The sequence below is a fragment of the Pongo pygmaeus genome, chromosome 8 (assembly GCF_028885625.2).
Source record: "Pongo pygmaeus isolate AG05252 chromosome 8, NHGRI_mPonPyg2-v2.0_pri, whole genome shotgun sequence".
NCBI classification, from domain to species: domain Eukaryota; kingdom Metazoa; phylum Chordata; class Mammalia; order Primates; family Hominidae; genus Pongo; species Pongo pygmaeus.
The window spans coordinates 52,203,434-52,216,406 of NC_072381.2; the positions used below are offsets into that span (position 1 = coordinate 52,203,434).

Consider the following 12,973-nt stretch of genomic DNA (forward strand, 5'->3'; position numbering starts at 1 on the left):
TTCACCACCAAACCTACAATTAGCTTAAAAATTACAATAGGTACAGTACTTTTGGATCCCATCTCCAATTCACACCTTATCAACATGTAATAATCACATTGCATCTACAACAAAGCTGGATGGACTTTATATGCTGAATACAACTTGTACAGTAAGAAGGAAATTTTTTGAAATACTGAGAATACAACATTTGGGTGCCATGCTCTACTTCACAAGTTAAAAGAAAATACAATCATTTCTATTTTTAAAATGTATTGAAATAAAATACAGAAAAGAGTATTCTAATACCAGTTAACATTAAGAGAATATATCTCTAAACCAAAGATCTTGGATCTTCTAGAAAGACAAAATCAACCAGTATATATTTGGGTAAGAAAAAAAAATTAAGAGATCAAGAAAGGAGAGAAGACGTTCCCACAGAATCATCTCCAAAAATGGCTTTCCGACGCATTCGACCAGTTTTCAAGTCCATTTGTTTTTCCTCCTTTGGCATCAACAGCCTATATTACCAAGGATATGCAAAATAATTCAATTTGTACATTAATCAGCTAATCTAGAAGTGGCAATATAGTCTATGAAAATACAAAGAAACAGAAAATGTCAATGAATCCCTTAAGATGTTTAAGATGACATAGCATAGGGAAAAAATGATCTGATAAACACTGGAAGAGTTAATAAGCAAACTCAGGCATGGTTCCCTAATACCACACTTCAAAAGAACTTACAGAGAGAATAAAGGAATAACCCTTAAAAAACAAAAAAATCTAATTTTAGAAAAAAATTGCTCAAAAGGGAAGTTAGGGTTTTGTAGATCTTCTGGAAAGCTGATTAATTTTTAAGCTAAAAACACATGATCCTTAAGAGAAATGGCTGAGTCCAGGCCCAAGGCAGGAAGAGGACAAAATGAGCCTGGATTCTCCGGTTCTGTCAGAAAGTAAGAAATGGTCAAAGACTAACAGAGACAGTTGAAAGGACACAGGAGACAGACTGAAGGCTCCCGCGGCCGAATCTGGGACAGCACAGGCACCAAAAAGAACAATGACAGTGATGGAAAATAACCCATGGAATAAAACGCAAGTGCATTAGTCAGCAGTGATACCGAAATAAAGGGGAGAAGAGAAAGCTCTTTGTTAAAAATGCCAGGTAACAAACGTAGAAGGAATGACAGAGGAATAACATCCATTTTAAGTCACCAGTGCCATAACTGATAGAGAAGATCATCAGGGGGCTAAAATCACTGGATGAAAGAAAACTATATGAAGCTTTTTAATGTAGCACAATAGATAAAAGTATGAAAACACAAATTAGAAAAAACTAAAAATCATACCATAAGAGATGGATAAGTTAGAATATAGGAATAACAGGCCAGGCATAGTGGCTCACATATGTAATCCCAGGATTTTGGGAGGCCAAGTCGGGAGGATTGCTTGAGCCCAGGAGTTCGAGACCAGCCTAGGCAACATAGTGAGAACTTGTCCCTAGAACAAAACAAAAAAAATTAGCTGGGAGTGGTGGTGCACTCCTGTAGTCCCAGCTACCTGCGGGGCTGAAGTGGGAGGATCACTTGAGCCTGGGAGTTCAAGGCTGCAGTGAGCCAAGATCACGCCACTGCACTCCAGCCTGGGAGACAAAGTGAGACCTTATCTCAAAACAAAAACAAAAACAAAAACAAAGAAACCACAATAACAAAAAAACACTGGTAACAACAAAATCATGACTACATAAAGACTGTATAGAAAATAATGCTCAGAATATAGAAATACAATTATGTGTTCTACCTGTAACTATATTAGAAGAGAGTATTCTTGTAGACAAGGATGACTAGAAGGATATGCAAAAATGAAAATAGCTAATAACACTCATTATGTCAGGCACTGTGGTAGGTAGTTTATGCACATTGTAAAAAATTACATACTACATTATCTCAAAATTTTCAGATAAATTTTACTGGGAGTCATAAATCAATACAACAAAATCAATGTTTTGCAAAGATCCACTAAGCATAAAGGTATACAAATTCTCAACCCAGGCTGAAAAATAATTCACATAAGCCACTCAGTGGAAACCTACCCATGGGAGATAATACAACATAATCTAAATAAAACTTTCACAGACAAGGCATGTGGCTTCTGGACAGCCACAAACTCCCTGACTCTGCTCTAGTGTTTTAGCCATCAAAAGAAAGCCAAGTGGCCTCAGGTCTCTGAAAAACCAAAAAAGCAACCTATGGAAGATGGCGTGGTATTTGAGGAATATTTGAGGTCTGTTGAAAAATGCACCCTGTATTTTTTTTCAAGATAAGACTCCCTTGTAATGTCAGGTAGTGAAGAGCCCTCAGAGACACATGCACACACAAAGAAAAACAAAACAACATAGAATGAATCCCACCAAAATGTGTTATGATGTCAGAATTATGTGAGATATGATCTTCTGTAATATATCTTTTTATTAAAAATAGAAAAAAAGCAGACTTACCCTTGATTATCTATAGCCTCTGACCCAAGTGGTTTGGAATCGGAAAACAGCATCACTCGACTTGAAGCCATCTTGGCATCCATGGTGGAGTAGGTGGAGATGAGACTCTGGACCAGCTCATGGGTGGGCCCCACCTTGTCCTGTCAAGGCCACCAAGAAAGGGCACGTGAGGAAAGCACAAAGATCCTGGAGAGACACTGGTTTCAGTCAGTTTCTCAAAATTATCTTAGACACATTTCCTGAGGACCTTTCTTAATGCCTCAAAAACCAGAGAAGAAAATCCTTATAACAAAGCTTGAAATGGATCCCCGTCTCCATTAAACTTTTCCAAAGCTCAGTGAGTATATAACCTGATAACCTAAACACCTAGCTAGAAAAGCCTCAGTTCCAGTGCTACAACAATGCTGGCTTTTCTAACATTTTTAAATAACCCTGCTTTTAACCCAATAAAATTCAACTACAGAACCAAGAAATAAATATTGGAAATCCACTTTAAAATAATGAGGAGACCACTGTGAATGAGAAAAAGAAAAAGACAAACAAGAGCTGGAAAGCACACTGATTTTGTAGAAACAGAAATAAGCCGTGCAGGTGCCACACTGGCAGCAGTGCCCGCGCTGGGGCCACGGATCAAGGAGGCATGGAGGACAGGACTCTTCTGCTTGGTACAATGAAGAAAAGGCATTCTTTTTATTCTACATATTGACAATATGCATTTGGGCCTTTACTACAAGTACAAGAGAAAAATCTTCAATAAATAAAAGCTGAGTATATTACTTTTTTTGATTAAAAAATAGATTCGGAAAGAATAATGAGAGTTCAGAGCATTAACTCCTGCCTCACTGATGCCTGAAAACCGTGGCTGCCACCAAGGCCAACAAAGACAGCATCTTTGTCATACAGCACACCCCCAACTCCAGAAACAGGCGCATAAACCAGCTGCTCCTTCTTATTTAAACAGCACTTCTTTTGTTATTCAGGAAGAACACAAGGGTCTGGGAGGAAACTGATGTCACTCATGGCAAAATGTTCTACCCCTGGAAGACGGGACCCAAAAAGCCAGCTTCAACTGACAAGAAGTCATTAAGTATCTACTGTTGACTGGGGGGTTAAAAACGATCCACAGTCCAAGGGCTTAACCCATGACCCAAAGAAGGGCATTGTGCCACACTGGAACAGTGGCCCTCTAGCTACAAGACAAGAGGTCAGAGAAGAGGGGATTCAGTAACACCTTTGCAGGCCTACACATAGCTGGCTTACTTTTAAAACCTCCAGCAAGGCCATCTTCCCTTGTTTGGTCATTTTTCAGTTTTCCTGAGAAATGAAGCCATCCCAAGAATCCTATGTGTAATTCTAGTATGTTCTACAACAAGAGAATACCTGGCATGTGAATTTGGCTTTTATTTTTCAATTGTGCGCCTCTTAAATAACCATAAAGTGACACCTGCCGGTCACATTTGATGTTTGTTTGGATATCCTCCGGGTTTGTCAAATCTTCCATCCTAGAAAAATAAACTCAATCATACAGCAGAAATGAATGCCAAAAGTTCCTATACCTCCTTTCACGTGTCAATGACTCATCACACTCTTGTCCACTAAGCACATCATTTAGAGACTAGAAAATGCAGAAATAAGGAAGCACTGTTCACCATCCAGCAGAGGAAAAGGGGCAGGCACACAACTGTGTCTCTAGGCTGAAAGTGACATTCATTCTGTAAGACACCAGACAGGGAGATGATGTCCACCTGGGGTCAGGGAACAGTGAAGAACATATTCAGAAAATCCCTTTCTGGAAGAGGGTGAGCCTGTGCTCTGGGATTTGTACTGTGGCTTGGATTCTGGCAGGTGGAAAAAGGGTATTCCAGGCTGAGAAAACCACAGCACAAAGAAGAGCACAAAGGAAGGAAACTGAAGGCACACACAAAGGACTCAAGCACCCGGGCACGAAGGCAGCATCACTGAAAACTGAGGCTGAACGTAGGATGGGGCCACATCCTGTAGCCTTAAATGCTTCCAAGTCCTCCCATTTTCCTAAACATCTCATAATTTATTTACTCCCAAAGGCACAGCATCTTTGAGCAATGATATAAGTAGACATTTTCCATCAACTACACTTCTACCCCCACTATTCAAATAGGCACAAAATAAATCCTATCACTGTTCTTTTTCTAGTCTTTTTAACTTTGAAATATATGGCCCAGGAAGAAAAAGTTGACAATCACTTTTTACCTGTCTGCCAGGATATAAGGGTGAGAAGTCTGCCATGCGAGAGGCCTAAACTTCATAACTGTAATAAAATGGCCCAGATTGTGGATTTCTTGGTTTTGATATTCTCCATTCACCATTCCAGAAAGGTAGAACAGTTTGGCAACCTAAACATTAAAGGAAAATTAAAAATTAAATTTCAATTAAATTCTCGTCAATACTGCAACAAAATAAAAGCTCTAAACAAGAAGCAATCCTAAGAAGGGAGACTTCCAGCAAAGCCACTGTCCTGAGGCTTCCAGAGCCTTGCTGGATTCTTTCAGGACTTATTAGAACCCCACAGAGGCAGACTGCTCTGCAGCCAAGCCGGGGCATCCGTCTAAGTATGGTGAGGAGAGGGAGGTGAGACATATGAGCACAGAAATGGTTCTGTGGCCGATGGACCAGAGCAGTATGGAAAGGAAGGGGCAGTGCCTGGTCCTATAACTGGGAGAAACTTCTGATGTACTCTATTAAGTCCCGACCCCAAAACACCCAGACATTGCCTGGTGCAGCAGGCACGGAGACAAATGAGATACACCAAGAGGCCCAGAATAACCACTCTCTTGAGGGAAACCTTCCAGAGACTGGGAACACATACACAAAGGGAATTCAGGAGGCAATTCCTAGAGAGATGTTTAGTAACGTCTCTTTAGTCTTTTTGTTTGTTTGTTTGTTTGTTTGAGACGGAGTCTCACTCTGTCACCCAGGCTGGAGTGCAGTGGTGCACTCTCAGCTCACTCCACCCTCTGTCTCCCAGCTTTGAGCAATTCTCACGTCTCAGCCTCCCTAGTAGCTGGGATTACAGGTGCACACCACCACACCCGACTAACTTTTGCCTTTTGAGCAGAGACAGGGTTTGGCCATATTGCCCTGAGCTCGAAACTCCTGGCCTCAAGTGATCCGCCTGACTCTGCCTCCCAAAGTGCTGGGATTACAGGCGTGAGCCACTGTGCCCAGCCGCTTCAGTCTACTTTAAAAGGATTATACTGTTAGTTTCTAACAATTATTTCTCTTCCTACCTGGTAAACTTCTGTCCAGAACCTGTGTTTTAATCGCTTCTTTGTCTTCTTCAGTTGCTTATTATGCTTGAAGGAGTCGAGGTGGGTGAGAACTCCCATAATTTTAGGAAAGCCATGTACTTCACCGATGTTTAGAAATTCAAACATTTCCATTTCAAACCCAAAGCTGGCATCTATAAGCATCAGTACCTACAAGCAGAACACATCATTTCTCAAAGAAACTACCAAAACAGACCACCTACACTAGGGGTTGGCAACTGGCCCACGGGCCAAATCCAGCCCATCACCTGTGTTTGTAACTAAAGTTTTATTGGAACATAGCCACATTAGTTCATTTACATATCGTCTATGGCCGCCTGTGCACTACAACTGCAGAGCTAAGTAGCTGCAGAAGATATGATCCACAAAGCCAAAAATATTCACTATCTGGCCCTTGACAGAAAAGTCCCACTGCAGACTAAATCAAATGACTACACAGGCATCACCCAGACAGAGAAACCACCACTCTCTGACTTACTCTAAAAGGCAACCATAAGACAATGCCCATTAGGATATAAACTTCCATTTTAAGAATTCTAATGCATGAGAAGTAACTCAGAAAAGGCTGGGTCTAACCTGGCCCTTACCTAAAAAACCCTAATTTAAAGAAATGAAGTTTTCTGTAACGTATTTTTAAGCCAAATAAGAGGTCTCTGACATCCAAAGAATGGGAAGAAAGTGATAATCAATGAAATATACTAAATAGGTACAGAAAACCAACCTCTTCTTTCAATCTCCTCACACACACACAAAAAAATCTGTTTTTTTGCTGGGAAGTATGCAATGGAAACCTCTATCTTGTATGTTAATTTGTATAACTCAATTGCTCAGAAATATTTTAAATAGCTACCAGTTAAGAATTAAGTAAAAAAACAGTAAGATTATGATGAATGGTAGTCTATAAGAAAATATAAGCAGATAAAACCAATTTTTTTTTTTTTGAGACAGAGTCTCGCTCTATTGCCCAGGCTAGAGTGCAGCGGTGTGATCTCGGCTCAGTGCAAGCTCCGCCCCCCGGATTCATGCCATTCTCCTGCCTCAGCCTCCTGAGTAGCTGGGACTACAGGCACCCACCACCACGCCCGGCTAATTTTTTTGTATTTTTTTAGTAGAGATGGGGTTTCACAGTGTTCACCAGGATGGTCTCGATCTCCTGACCTCGTGATCTGCCCGCCTCGGCCTCTGAAAGTGCTGGGATTACAGGCATGAGCCACCGCACCTGGCCAAGACCAATTTTTAAAATTTAAGACACTTTAAAGATGCAAAATAATTTCAGAACTGATTCCTGGAAACTTGTAGTTTTAATATTAAAGACAGTTCTGTTTTTATCTTTCCAAGGATAACTAAAAATAACACAAAATGGAAACAGAAATGCCCACCTTCGATTAAACTAGGAAACATTCAAAACCCAAAACCACAGAATATATGAAGTTGGGCTTGTAGGAAAGCACAGCTGCCACTGCAGACTGAGGCAGCAAGCAGAGCTCTCCAGCAACACTGGACCAGCTCAAAGAACAGGTGGAATATCCTCACACCACATCTGATGCCACAGAGTGCCAAGGGACAAGCGGCTGGTTGTAGGGTCAGGAACAAAAGGGAGCAAACAGTCCCTCAGCTGCCAGTCTTTGCCATCTAAGCCAGTGTTACTCCCCTAATCCACACATGCACGTATACACCCAAATCCACGTACTGTGTGTGCCTCTGCCGTACTCAGGAGGCTTTGACAACCCAGAGCAGAGCAATCAACATAAGCTAAGCTAAATAAATTATGGTGCATTCACAGAATGGAATATCATATTATAAAGAAGGAGGCAGAGCTACAGTACTTACTGATTATATACCTCCAAGATATATTACATGAAAAAAGCAAAGCATAGAACAGTGTATAAAATAAGCTACCGTTTGTGTTTTTAAAGGGTGGCATGTGTGTTTATATGTATCTGGAAGGATACCACTCTGCAGGGACCTGAGAGACCAGCAGTTAGAGCAAGGAAAGAGAAAATGCACATTGTGTGTACCCTGCATTACAGTTAGAGTGCTTTACCAAATGTGTGTGCGCCTTTTGAAAATCTTAAAAAGATTTACATAGGCATCCCTCTCAATGATGGTTAAGAGGCTGGGAAGGGGAGCAGGGAGGGAGGGACAGAGGGAAAGGTTAACAGGTACAAAAACACAGTTAGATAGAATAAATTCTAGTGTCCAACAGCACAACAGGGTGACTATAATTTATTATATAATTCAGAATAACTAAAAGAATGAAATTAAAATGTTCCTAACACAAATAAATGATAAATGTTTGAAGTAAAGGATATCTGAATTACCCTGATTTGATCATCACACATTGTATGCTTCTATCAAAATACTACATGTACCCCATAAATATGTACAACTATTATGTATCCATAATAACTAAAAATAAAAAAATGTAAAGGCATCTCTTAATATGTATGTATTTAAAATTAGAAACTTGCTACATTTTAAATAAAAGAGAAACAAATGATTTCTATGAACTATTCAATCATTTCAAGTATACAAGATTTAGTAATCTTTACACAACTTTACATTAATTACACTTATTTTTACTAATAGTAGCATTACATGTTCAAAATTTGAATGTTATTTAGTTTTCTGACATTACAATGGCACAACTTGAAAATCTGTATTACTTTTTCCTTTACATTTTAGGATTCTTCCTAGGCCAAAGTATAAAATCTGTAGCTCTAGAAAAAACTAAATAAAAATGAAAAAAACAAGGTATCTGTCACCCCACACTTCCTAATCAATATGGCTTATTTTTTTGCTAATTTTTTTTTTTTTTGAGACAGAATTTCTCTCTCGTTGCCCAGGCTAGAGTGCAATGGCGTGATCTCGCCTCACCACAACCTCCATCTCCTGGGTTGAAGCGATTCTCCTGCCTCAGCCTCCTAAGTAACTGGGATTACAGGCATGCACCACCTCACCTGGCTAATTTTGTATTTTTAGTAGAGATGGGGTTTCTGCATGTTGGTCAGGCTGGTCTCGAACTCCTGACCTCAGGTGATCCGCCCACTTTGGTCTCCCAAAGTGCTGGGATTACAGGTGTGAGCCACTGTGTCTGGCCTTTTTTTTTTTTTTTTTTTTTTTTTTGCTAATGTAAAAGATAGTTCATAGAATATCAGAAATAGTGAACATTATCATTTCCATAAATGCAAGAGCATGTACATCTTCCACACACTGAGTACTATCTAAATTTTCTATTGATAAACTCTGACCACTTCTTCAGGCAATTCATGTACTTACTTTAGCATTATCATTAAGGATGAAGGTTCTAGAACCATCAGGAACAAGGGTCCCATCTTCACACAAGTTACTTAACTGCTGGGAGGCTCTATTTCATCTTATGTAAACTATAGATAATACCTACTCACCTCAAGGGTGTATCAAGGGTTTATGTAAGCTAAATTTGTAGAAAGCAGTTAGCACAGTGCCAGGAAGGATCCAAGAAGAAATGGTACTTACTATGATATATTTGTACGTATATACATATACATATTAATGAGCTCTTATTAGCTGTGTTCATTAAAGGTTTTCTCCATCCTGTGATTTGCTTTTAGATTTTGGAATACATTTCATTGTGCACATTCCATTTGTATTATTAATATGACAACATTTATCACTATTATTATTATCATCATCAATTCAGTCACATCTACTATATCCCTGATAATGACCATGATCCTTTTAATAACCATAAAACTCTCTTCCCTTCATCATGGGGTAAATAACCTATCACAATGCTGTAAGTCTCCATCAGCACCCCAGGCTGCCCCAGCTGACTTACCAGATCTGCTACTTTAGCCAGATCAATCATCATGTTAATATCACACCCACATTCAATAATGGTGAGTCTGCACTTTTTACCTGTAAGTGAAAAGATGAAAATTTTACTTTAAAAAGACCCTGAAAAAACTCTAACCATCAACTCTTCATTTTCATTTTTTAATTGCATCCAGTAAAACACCATATACGTTTACAGGAGTATACCACAAGTTCATTTTTATAGGCAAAAACTGGTAAAATAAATTCCATCCTGTTTTTCTTGCTGTGTTCTAAATTTAGATAATACCAAAAGTCTACCCAGATGAATAACAGTGCTTAAACGGGGAAAATTCTGACTGCACAGGCTCCACGATAACCATGATCCTGCTGTTCAGCTGCAGGCCAATGTCTTTGCCTCTATCAAAACTTCCCACGTTCCCACTATCGCTACAAACAACCTCAAACATAATGCAACAGAATATTTATAATGATAACTATTTCTAAATTAAGGTAATAAGAAAATGATCAAGAAAATATGGGCTGGGCACAGTGGCTCACGCCTGTAGTCCCAGCACCTTGGGAGACCAAGGCAGGTGAGCCCAGGAGTTTTGAGACGAGCCTGGGCCACATGGGGAAACCCCATCTCTACAAAAATATAAAAACAAAAAAAAAGGAAAAAAAAAGAAAAATTAGCCAGGCATGGTGGCATCCACTACTCAGGAGGCTAAGGTAGGAGGATTGCTTGAGCCTGGCAGGTTGAGGCTGCAGTGAGCTGTAATCACACCCCTGCATTCCAGCCTGTGCCACAGGGCAAGACTGTCTCAAAAAAAGGAAAAGAAAATATGGATGCTTCAAAGATAAAGAAAAGCCTCAATCCAACTATATTACCACAATAACAAGATATTTCAGAGTATACATTGCCATTCTACCACTGGAAGTTTGTTTCATCTTCCCTCAAACTTGGAAAGGTCACCACCTCCCAAAGCAGACAAATTCTCCCAGGAAAAAGAGAAAACACACACTTCCACCAGCATGTGGCTTCATAAGGGCAAGCACGTGCACCTGGCACATAGGAGGTACGTGCTGTCTGTTAAATGATGTGTTCACAGTGACCAGGCCTGCTAGACCCTTCCAAGGAACATGCTTGGCAAAGCCACAGAGCACTCAGGATAAGACACGTATCACATCCTCATCTCTGGGAACTTACCCTTTTCTGAAGTTATAGCTAACTTAGTAAAAGTATAAGAGAGGTAACATGATATGACAGAATTTAACATGTTCCACTCAAGAAAACAACAAACACACGCACGTCCCTCAGATGACAACAGCCACGCCGACTCTGTGTCTGTGGCGGCATCTCCTACCTGACACGATCGTCACAGGGCCTCTGATCTCGGTCAACTTCTGCCAGGTGAAGTTCCGAATGAGGCATTGTATCAAAGTGCTCTTTCCAACTTTGGAGGCCCCGTCACCACTACCACTATTGCTGGGGGCTCTAGTGGAGTTCCATCAATGACTGGAATATGATGCTTTTGTGTCTTCAAATCCAGAGTCCTATTTATTTAAAAAAGAAAAAAAAAGTAAACTCACTTTCAAAATAGAGTAAAAGGTATCAACCTTATAAGTAGACTTTTTTTTAGTATCCTTACAGATATGAGTACTTTAGTATATTTTATAGAGAGTACAACAGACAATATAAAAATATAAGTAACTTGTCAATTATTAACTTCTGACCGCTATCCAAATCAATTGCTGTTCAATAAAGATGTAACAAGATGACTTCAATAGTATAGAGTTGAAAATTAAACACTACTTAAATCTGACTGTTTTATGAGTGATTTTAATAGTTTTTTAAAAACCAAAAGGTAAATACTGAGGCAGTGCATCATAACAGGTAAGAGCAGAGGCTCTGGAGTTAAATTTGGCTCTCCTACTTACTGGTTATATGATTGGAGGTAACTTGTTTTCTTGACCTCAGTTTTCTTGTCCATAAAATGAGGGCAAGAATGATTCCTACTCTGGTAAGCCTGCTGGAAGGATTTAGTTGAATAATGTTTAAAGTACACTGCTAAGAATATCACAAGGACTCACTAAATAAAGCTATGTTAGTATTACATATTGTAATTTTTGTATTTTATATTACAACTTTATAAAATATATCCAGAGGGAAAAAGCACACTTATCACCATAGAAACAGTTTAAAGTTTAGGAAGAAACAAATTCTATAAATTCTTGTATCTTGGGTAAGAAACACCAACCAGTGTGCAGATGCTGTAGGCAAGGCAGCTTCTATGGGAAGTCTTCTCACGTTTTAGTAAACGCCACACAGCATGCATCTCCATGTCCTTTGGAGCTGGACTAGACTTGTGAATCCAAATGTCACCTGTGAGAGGCTCCTATTATTTAAAAAGAATCAACGGAAGAACCATCAGACTGTAGCTAAACACACCTGTGAAAGGATAGAGCCATCCACACAGCAGACTGAACTGCGAAAGTGTTGGCATTTCTCTTCTGGGCATTTTCTTCGTCTCCTAGCTGGAGATCCCGCAGATGCCACTTCTTTTTCTTTGCAGCTTTGGGTCCGCTGTTTTTCTTTCGGTGTTTCTTCTTGTCCTTACTCTCCATAGTGGCTGTTTACCAATAACAAGTAACTCTAACCTACAAGGAAGAAGCATTTTACAATCCAGGCAATACCCAGGGAAAAACATTAAATTTCATTTATTTCTTTATGAAGGGATGATGTATTTGTTCACTGAACAAGGGTAGAAACTGCTTCACCATCCCCAATTTCATTTCTCTCTGTTATGCTATAAATTAGAGGAGTTACCTCTGCTAAGGTTACCTTCTATGGTTAAGTTACTTTTTATTCATCTCAAGTGTCAACATCACCAGTATCTATTTCTGCGAGGATGGAAATATTCTATATCTGTACTTTTCAGCCATTTAGCCATTAGCCACATGTGTTTACTTAAAAGGTACTTAGAGAAACTGAAAAAATGAATTTTTAATTAATTTCATTCTAACTCTAAATAGTCACATGTGGCTACCATACTGGACAGCTCAGACCTAGATATCGACTGGACTAATGAAGTGGTTTCCTAACCTAAACTAAAACTTACATTTCAATAAAAAATTTAAAACGTTTTTATGAACTTCCAATATGATCGCAGTATTACTTTTAGTACCTGTTGACTCTAAAACTCCTAAATTACAGCTCATCTACATACATTTGAAAAATAGCAATATCTGTATGTGTGAGATATGACTGGTTCTAGATGATGCCTGGAGACCTCATGGACTTACAGAGACCCTTCCAGTGATTTCTGAGGTACCTGGGAATCTGTGGCCAATAAATTGGTAATCACTGAATCAGTGAGTTTTTTTGGAATATCCGG

The 12,973-nt window shown here is 39.4% G+C and overlaps 1 protein-coding gene and 1 long non-coding RNA gene across 3 annotated transcripts in view; both read right to left on the minus strand.

Moving 5' to 3' along the window:
• Positions 1–2,661, minus strand: part of LOC129006543 (arf-GAP with GTPase, ANK repeat and PH domain-containing protein 5) — a 41,384-nt gene extending 38,723 nt beyond the window's left edge. For both annotated transcript variants that reach the window (XM_063669863.1, XM_054436270.2), the window contains exons 1-2: positions 2,476–2,661; positions 1,328–1,478 (exon numbers count right to left, since the gene is read on the minus strand). The gene's annotated coding sequence lies outside the window, so the exon portion shown is untranslated. The remainder of the gene's footprint in view (positions 1–1,327; positions 1,479–2,475) is intronic.
• Positions 2,662–5,844: 3,183 nt separating this feature from the next.
• Positions 5,845–12,021, minus strand: LOC129006544 (uncharacterized). Its single transcript, XR_010127418.1, has 4 exons — positions 11,837–12,021; positions 10,943–11,132; positions 8,741–9,680; positions 5,845–5,930 (listed from the first exon to the last, which is right to left on the minus strand). It is a non-coding gene; the product is annotated as an uncharacterized LOC129006544 (long non-coding RNA).
• Positions 12,022–12,973: the final 952 nt, after the last annotated feature.